Raw genomic sequence first — 8,073 nt, forward strand, 5'->3', positions numbered from 1 at the left:
CCTTGACGTGACCGTGTTCCCAGGACATGTTGTACAGTCTAACACTTAAAAGGTTTCCAGCATAGATAAGAACACAACTGCTCTCTTTAACTGACTTCATATATTCACATAGCTACTGTAGGTTCCTCGACCTCTCTATTTGACGCACAGCAACTTTATTTGCAGATAAAGAAGTATATCAGTATATTACATAACAGATTATTAACACATCAAAGATTAGATTCATGAGATAAAAGTAATTATTCAGCAGTATGTTCCCTGCAGACCTACTTGTTAGCGCTGTCATCATTTGCATTAAAACATTACTTTCAATCTGACAGCAAACCTGAAGGTTGGAGAAGAATGGATTTCATATGTCCAAAGGCTCAAAACAACAGGGGCACGGAAACAATGTGAGCTTTGTGTCCACCTCCAACAATACATCTGCGCTCCTTTTATTCCAGAAATAGAGGGGGATATAGAGTGTGAGAGAGGGAAAGAGAGAGAGAGAGAGAGAGAGAGAGAGTAATAAAGAGTGAAGGAAAGAGAAAAGGAAATGCAAACAAACAGACTTAGACATTAGGGTTATTTATGGTCGAATGAGCAAATACAAATGATCATAGAGGTTTACAGTACTGGTGGAAAGGTAAAGTTTTTTTTTAACACCGTTAAACTATTAAAGACACACACACACACACAAAAAAAAAGATAATGGGGTAAAAAGTCATGCTTATGGGGATGTGTTTTTGCGCAAATAACTCAGCAGAGCCTCAGTCACAGGTGCAAGATCACATGAGTTTCCTTTAGAATATTAATTTATATTAAACCTCGGTCGACCTTTAATCCAGCAAATGGCTGCATGGAAGCATACGTTTCAGTCATGTCAGAGATACAGTATGAGAGTGGGATGTAGCACTTATTCAGACATAGTTTTATCATAACGCATTCACTAACATTCATTGCCATTATTTTGACTCCTGTTAGTTTAAGATTGGAATAAATATTCTTAAGAAGCGAAAATTCCCAAGAAAGAGACTGGATTGAGAGTGAACATTCTCATTCTGTGACTAGACAAATTGTTGCCCTTAATAAAATCCAAGCAAAAGATCTGTGCCGGCAGCCTAGTTTAAAGATGATAAAAAAAAATACATGTGCTTATATGGAAGTGTGTTAATGTGGAGGCTTCAGACGTCTAACTGCACATTTGAGTTTTTGGAAATACTAAGCAGAACGAAATATGGGAAAGATGTTGCGAAAATGTAGAACACTCAAAATGAGCATATTATTATTATTATTATTATTATTATTATAGAAACAACCAAAAACAACCAGAAAAACATGATTATGTGTATAAAATTATGGAGGTACATTTACTTTTCTCCTGTATACAGTATTATACACACTAAGAGATAAAAGACTCTGGGAATCTATAAAACTGTAACAGCTTCATCACTATTTATTCCATAGACAAATCAACCAGTACAAAGTGACAATAAAAATCAGAAGAAAAAAATTATTATAAATGTTCCACCAAGCGATTTTATTAAATGCAGATGGACTTGGAGGGTAAATCAGTTCAGCCTATGGATTAAAAAAAAATTGAGCATATTCAGAATCTTTTGACTAGCCAGGTCTAACGTTTGTACGACCATGTTAAGCTAAAAATGTCTCACATCAAACCTTACAACAGATGAGCTACAACAGCAGAAGATCACATCTGGTTCCAGTCGTGTGAGCCAAAAGTAAGAAGGTTATTACAAGCCCAGGCTCACCAATACTGGGCAGTGGAGGAGAAATGCCAGCTGGTCTTGAGCCAAGGTTCAACTGTCTAGTTTTGTTGAGTCTGTGCCAAATTTAGGGCTATTTCAAAAAAACAAAAAAAAAGAAGATTAGGTTAATTAGTGTTCCTAAATTGCCTGTAGTGTGTGAAAGAGTGTGTGTGCGCACCCCATCCAGGGTGTTCCCTGCCTCGTGCCTCAGTCTCCTGGGATTTCCTTAGTTTCCTGTATAGCGGTATAGATGATGAATGAGTGAGTGAGATTTCTTTGTAAACCAGAAACACTGTTGTAGATCAAAACCTAAAGAGATCAGCAGTTTCTGAAACACTTAAAGTAGCACTTAAACAATATTCTGCACATAACTGGACACAGTTCTACATTATACTACATTACATTACAATTCAACTCTTCTATATTTTATTATGTATTTTTTATATTTTTATTATTTATTCTGTTCTTTATTATTGCTTGTACATTATGTACATTCAATTGTCATTGACTTTACATATAAATTTTATTTACATATTTCTAATATGTAATTTCTCTTATTTTTACACTAAAACTTTTCTTTTGAATCTTGAGGTCATCAGCAGTCGTATAAGCATTTCACTTAAATTAGAATTTATTTTGTCTGACCAATTTGATCAGATTTGTCTCTATTTTAATGTTTGATTTGACTGCTCTCACATAATGGTCTGACTGAATAATTGCATGAATGACCTGGTTGACTGGTGTTTCTATTAAAGTGTCAATTGAAATCAGGCAACCATGATTTCAAACATGATTTTAGATTACTCTTGAATCGTGAAGGACAATATATGAACAGTGTAATCATACACACACACATGCAGTAATTGCGGATTTAAAGTTTGATTTGCCGTCATGCACACGCCCTCTGTACAACACACTCATTATGCACCGACACTTTAGGTGTACTGAGCTGCTCCTTCATGTTGTTGAAATCCTAGGCTTCAGGCTAGGAATGTACAGCACACTCAAGCTGGGTGTGACCTCAATCAAAGACAAATACTCACTTATTGACATCCTCTGTCCTTCTCTTCCTCTATTCCACCCTTGTTTTCAACAGTCTTAGCATTGAGGCTTTCATCTCCATCTTCCCTTCTCACCTCTTTCTTGTTTTGTCTCTCCTGGTAAAAAAAAGTCCTGAAGGATTTTATTTAGTTCTTTTATTAAATCTTTTGATTTCTTTTATTTCCTGATTGCAATAGAACCTCTGATCATCTGATCACTGTCTTATCATTATGGGAAATATATTCCATGCAAGTGGATGATGGTGATGATGATGATGATGATGATGATGATTCGAGAAATAGAATAAATCATAAGAATTATCATTCTTGTAAACCTACAAACACCGTGCTAAATCCTCACTCCCTGCGGCACTTACACACCGTAACACTAAGCACAGTGTGACACTGAGTGCTCAGCACAAGCAACACATAATTAAGTATAATTAAAACCGCTTTATGCAGTATTGACTGTATTGATCCTGAGACTTTTCCAGTAAACAGGTTTGACTAATGCATGAGCCCTGGAGTCCTGAGTGTCATGAAAGATATCAAACCAATTCAACATTTATCAATCTTTTTACACCATGTACAAATATAAAGATGTGTGCCCTGGAAAAGACACTAAAGTCTTTATTACAGTTTAATTTATAGTCAAATTTCCTGTTGTTTCAGTAAATATTCTAAAATAATCTAGCATTATGAATGCCTTGTTTGAACTTATGTGAATGTGAATTACATAATTACTACAACATAAAAATGAACTGACATGAAGAGAAACGAAAGCAGGCGAAAATTTACATTTCCTGCTCTAATAACTTTATCTTTTTGACCTAAGCTTGACATTAGAATGGAGCTTCCCAGTTACAAAGTGTGTACAGAAGCACGTTCCAATCAGAGTATTGATCCGTTTCCCGTTCGTCTTCTCTTATCGATCACTGACAACAGATTGACATTTCCTACATGACAAATCAATGCACACATGTTCACACTCACACACTCATACTCACACTCACACACACACACATAAAGTTTTTTCGGGTCCAAATGTTGGTGTGTATACAGAGTGAAGTCCCCATAATGCGATAATTACAAACACACACACACACACACACACACACACACACTCCCCATGTGGGAAACAGAAGGAACCATTATGTATTACATCATATTAATTATCATATTAATTCTACTGACATTTTCCAAACAGTGACAAATGAACCATAAAGCAAAATTATAAAAAACGATTCATTTAAAGTAGGAAAAGGTCATTTCTGCATACTCTCAGATTCACATGCGCTCTGATCCTAATATTTCTAAAAAAAAAAAAAAAAACATAAAAAATGAATGTTTAATCGTTGGGTTTCCCAGACTCCCAAACAGGAGGGATATTGTCTCACACACAGAGCATTCAGGTAGCTGAGACGATACCTAATTTTTAGATTATACCTTTAAATCCCAAACTGTGGGATTACCAGCACTAATCCAAAGCGAGATGGAGCAAAGATCATTTACAAGTGCAAGGCAGTAAATCACTTTGGACTGTTGGAGGAAAGCGGAGAACCTGGAGGAATCCCACTTAAGTCATTGTGATATAATATTTCTCTCATATTGCTCACAATGGAACTAAAATATTTTGGTCAGATCTTCATCTATTTGCATGGAGAGTGTGTGACGCTCGCCTGGTGACATTGCTTAAGACTAAACTCTTAGTGGTATCCCGAGTGTGAGGGTGTGGCTGAGAGAGGCAGAAAGGAAAAGAGTGTGTGAGAAGGAGACAGGGAAGAGTGCAGTCGAAAACAAGTCAAGTCATGACTGGGCACACATGACTTCACACACACACACACTCACGTTTTACAGAGAAGGAGAAAACACACCGGGTCAGCACCATGGCAACGAGAAATAATACTGCGGGAATGCGTACCCACATTCTTGGCAAAGCAAAGGAGCACGCAGTAAGGTTCGTAAAGTTTTTGCCAGCAAGTGCAAAATGTTTCAGTGTTTTGCTGGAACCAGAACCATTTGTCTGTTGCAGAAAGTGAAAAAAATAAAAGGATGTTTTTTTTTTTAAAGAAAGGGTGAAATTGTACCACAGGATACTGGAGGGTGTGTATGTTGTTAAAGGCCTCCACAATTATAGGAAACAATAAAAGATGTAGCAAAAATGCAAGCATGATTTTAAATCCAGATCAAGGACACTTCAATTAAAAACAAAAAAAAGAAGAAACAGTTGGTTCATTATTTATTTAAAACACATTTTTAGATTTCATACTAATAATTAGGAAGATAATAATAATAATAATAATCATAATAATAGTGAAAGTACTTAAATAGCAACAAATTTAGAAAGTTTATTGTTCTTCCCTATTGCCAGAATATTATTATTATTATTATTATTATTATTATTATTATTATATATTGACCTTTTTTTTATTAATTAATCTTTTATATATTTGTGACCATACTAAAAACTTCACATGCTGTTTCATGTTATGTTATCTAAGAATGTTTCCTTGGTTACTGCTAATTGTGCAGTCGTAAGTTCCCATTTTCAATTTTGAGTTCGCTCTGGTGACACATAGCTTCCATGTCTTAGTTCACTCTGCTGATAAAGGAAATGAGTAACTTCACCTCAGGTTGCAGGAAATAATCCAATCCAAAATAACTTATTAGACACATTCTGTCGCCAGATCAAGATCCAAAATGATGAAGGAACATAAGCGGTGTGATTGGGTTACTCGCACCTGGTCAAAACAGCACCCCTTAGATCAACATTATAAAAACCCTTTTGTCATATTAGTCTTTACTCTATTGCTTGAACCTGTATGCAGTGGCAACTGGTGCAATTCATTTTTTATTACTAAAATTAACTTTTAATAATCGCTTGTAAATATCCATAAGAAGCTCGGCTGCGATCACTTGACTGCTGCTTAATTAGAAGATCAGGTCGATCTGGTCGGAGCTCTTTAACTTTTTTTTTCGCCCGATCACCTTGCGAAAGGGGTATTTTAGCAAAGAAATTACAGAATTTCCTCTCATATTTATCTGGCTCCACGTCAATCACTATTCAATAAATTAACTAAGAATCTGCTGACCGTTAATAAGACTCGATGAGAATGGTCCAATCGCATGAGCCCAAATATTTAAAAACAATATTGATTCGCCAAGAACAAAAGTTGAACGTTTGAACGTAATACAGTTTGGATTAAATGTTTTTAAAACAACTAATTATTATGTTAAATAATTAAATGTTAAAGTAGCATTCTTCTCTGTCTAACTTTAAGGAGGCGGTCCTTTATTGACCGGCTGCCACTGCCCGTATGTATTCATAAAGTGATTAGCATGATTGCACAACCTCTGAGCATGTGTTTTCGTCCATGTGTACTTTTGACAAAAGTCAAAGATGCTCATACATACACACACACATATACAATATATATATATATATATATATAGAAAGAGAGAGAGAGAGAGAGAGAGAGAGAGAGAGAGAGAGAAAGGTGTTCAAGTCAACCTGAAACTTTTTTTTGATTATGCAGAACAATAGAACACTACCGGTCAAAAGTTTTAGAACACTTGCAAATTTCTTTTCTTTTTTTTTTTAGTGATTTTACTACATTCTACAACAATACTGGGGATTTCAAAACCATAAAATAACACATATGGAATTAGGTAATTACATAACAAGAAAAACTACAGTTAGTTGTTATTTTAAGACACAGAGGTCAGCCTTTCTGTAATAGTTCTTGCAAGAACAGTATTGTCAAGTGCATTTGCAAAATCCGTCAAGCACCATAATGAAACTGGCTCTCATGAAGACCATCCCAGGAGGGCGAGACCAAAACCTACCTCTGCCTCAGACAAGAAGTTCATTTAGAGTTATCAGCCTGAAAAATGACCAACTAACAGCCCCTCAGATTAGAGGCGTTATGAAGTCTTTACAGAGCAGAAGTAGCAGATACATCTTAATATCAACTGTTCAAAAGAGATTAATGCATTTTTTGAGCGCCTCCAGCATTCCTTTACAATGTAGAAAGAAATAAAAATCAGGAACCATCATATACCACTTTTGAACAATAGTGTATATATATATGTATATATCCCTGCTTTTCACGGTACACTAGAGCCATGATCGGACTGACTTCTTCACTTCTGAAATGCTGGCCTCCCAGGAACTCCTTTAATGGCCCAAATGTGGAAATGTCTTGGAGCAAGGTCTGGACTGTGCGGGGGATGTGGCAATAACTTCAAGATTAATATTAGAGGCGACACCCCTGAGTTTACCAACAGCTTATTTACTGTATAAATAGGATTGTACATTTTATAGGTCACAGGCGTATAGTGCTATCTGGAGGCCTACAGAGCTGCAATACTGTGCAACTATTCCAAGTGGAAGGATTTTATAAATAACTAACCCAAACAGGGTGGAACAACGAAATCTGCATTTTTCACATAGCCTGATGATAGCCCTTCTGTTATTAATATTCCCATATCAAAGGAGTATCAGAATGGTGTCAGGCTGAAAATGAGGACGTTGACGGTAAATATTGACCCAGTTGGTGTGTGGGAAGCCACATGATAAATGTCCTGTTTTATTGCTGGATATCACACACACTTACACAAACACAAACACACACACACCCACACACACACACACATGTCCCAACCTACCATAGGTCCAAGGTTGCGTGAAAAGGATTGTCATGGGTCAGCTCAATGGGCAGGACAGCAGTCAGTCTGCCAAAGTTCTTAACATAGAAAACTCCCATCCAGGCCCTGGGGAGATTGTGTCTGTGTGTATGTGTGTATGTGTCTTTGTGTAAGTGTGTGTGTGTGTGAGAGACTCTTGTGTCTCTTTACAGACTCCCTCAGACTTCCTCATTTTAGACAGAAGCGAAGACTTCCTTCCACTTGTTTTGGAGGCGAGTGACCAAGGACCAAGGAGCCAGTGTTGTTAAAAATAAGGAGTCTGGAGGGGAAAAAAAGAGCAGACGACATGAGTCATCCAGTCAGAGACGGCACAGGACCAAACCTGACAGTCACGCATCTGGACGACTGCTGATGCCACCAACGTCTGGTTTGCATTATGTATTTACAAAATGTGAAAATGATCAGTGGGCGTGTTAGTAGTAGTAGTGTGTTCAGCACCGAATGATTTTATTACCAAACTGAGTCATTCAGTGTGTGGATTTGACTAAATGGGTTTGGATCCTAATTTATAAATAGGAATGTAGGGCAGGTTTGTGTGTTTCAACAAGAGAGTTAGAACAAAAAGTCCCGGGTCTGTC

Source organism: Clarias gariepinus, chromosome 18 (assembly GCF_024256425.1).
Source record: "Clarias gariepinus isolate MV-2021 ecotype Netherlands chromosome 18, CGAR_prim_01v2, whole genome shotgun sequence".
In the NCBI taxonomy this organism is placed as follows: Eukaryota; Metazoa; Chordata; class Actinopteri; order Siluriformes; family Clariidae; genus Clarias; species Clarias gariepinus.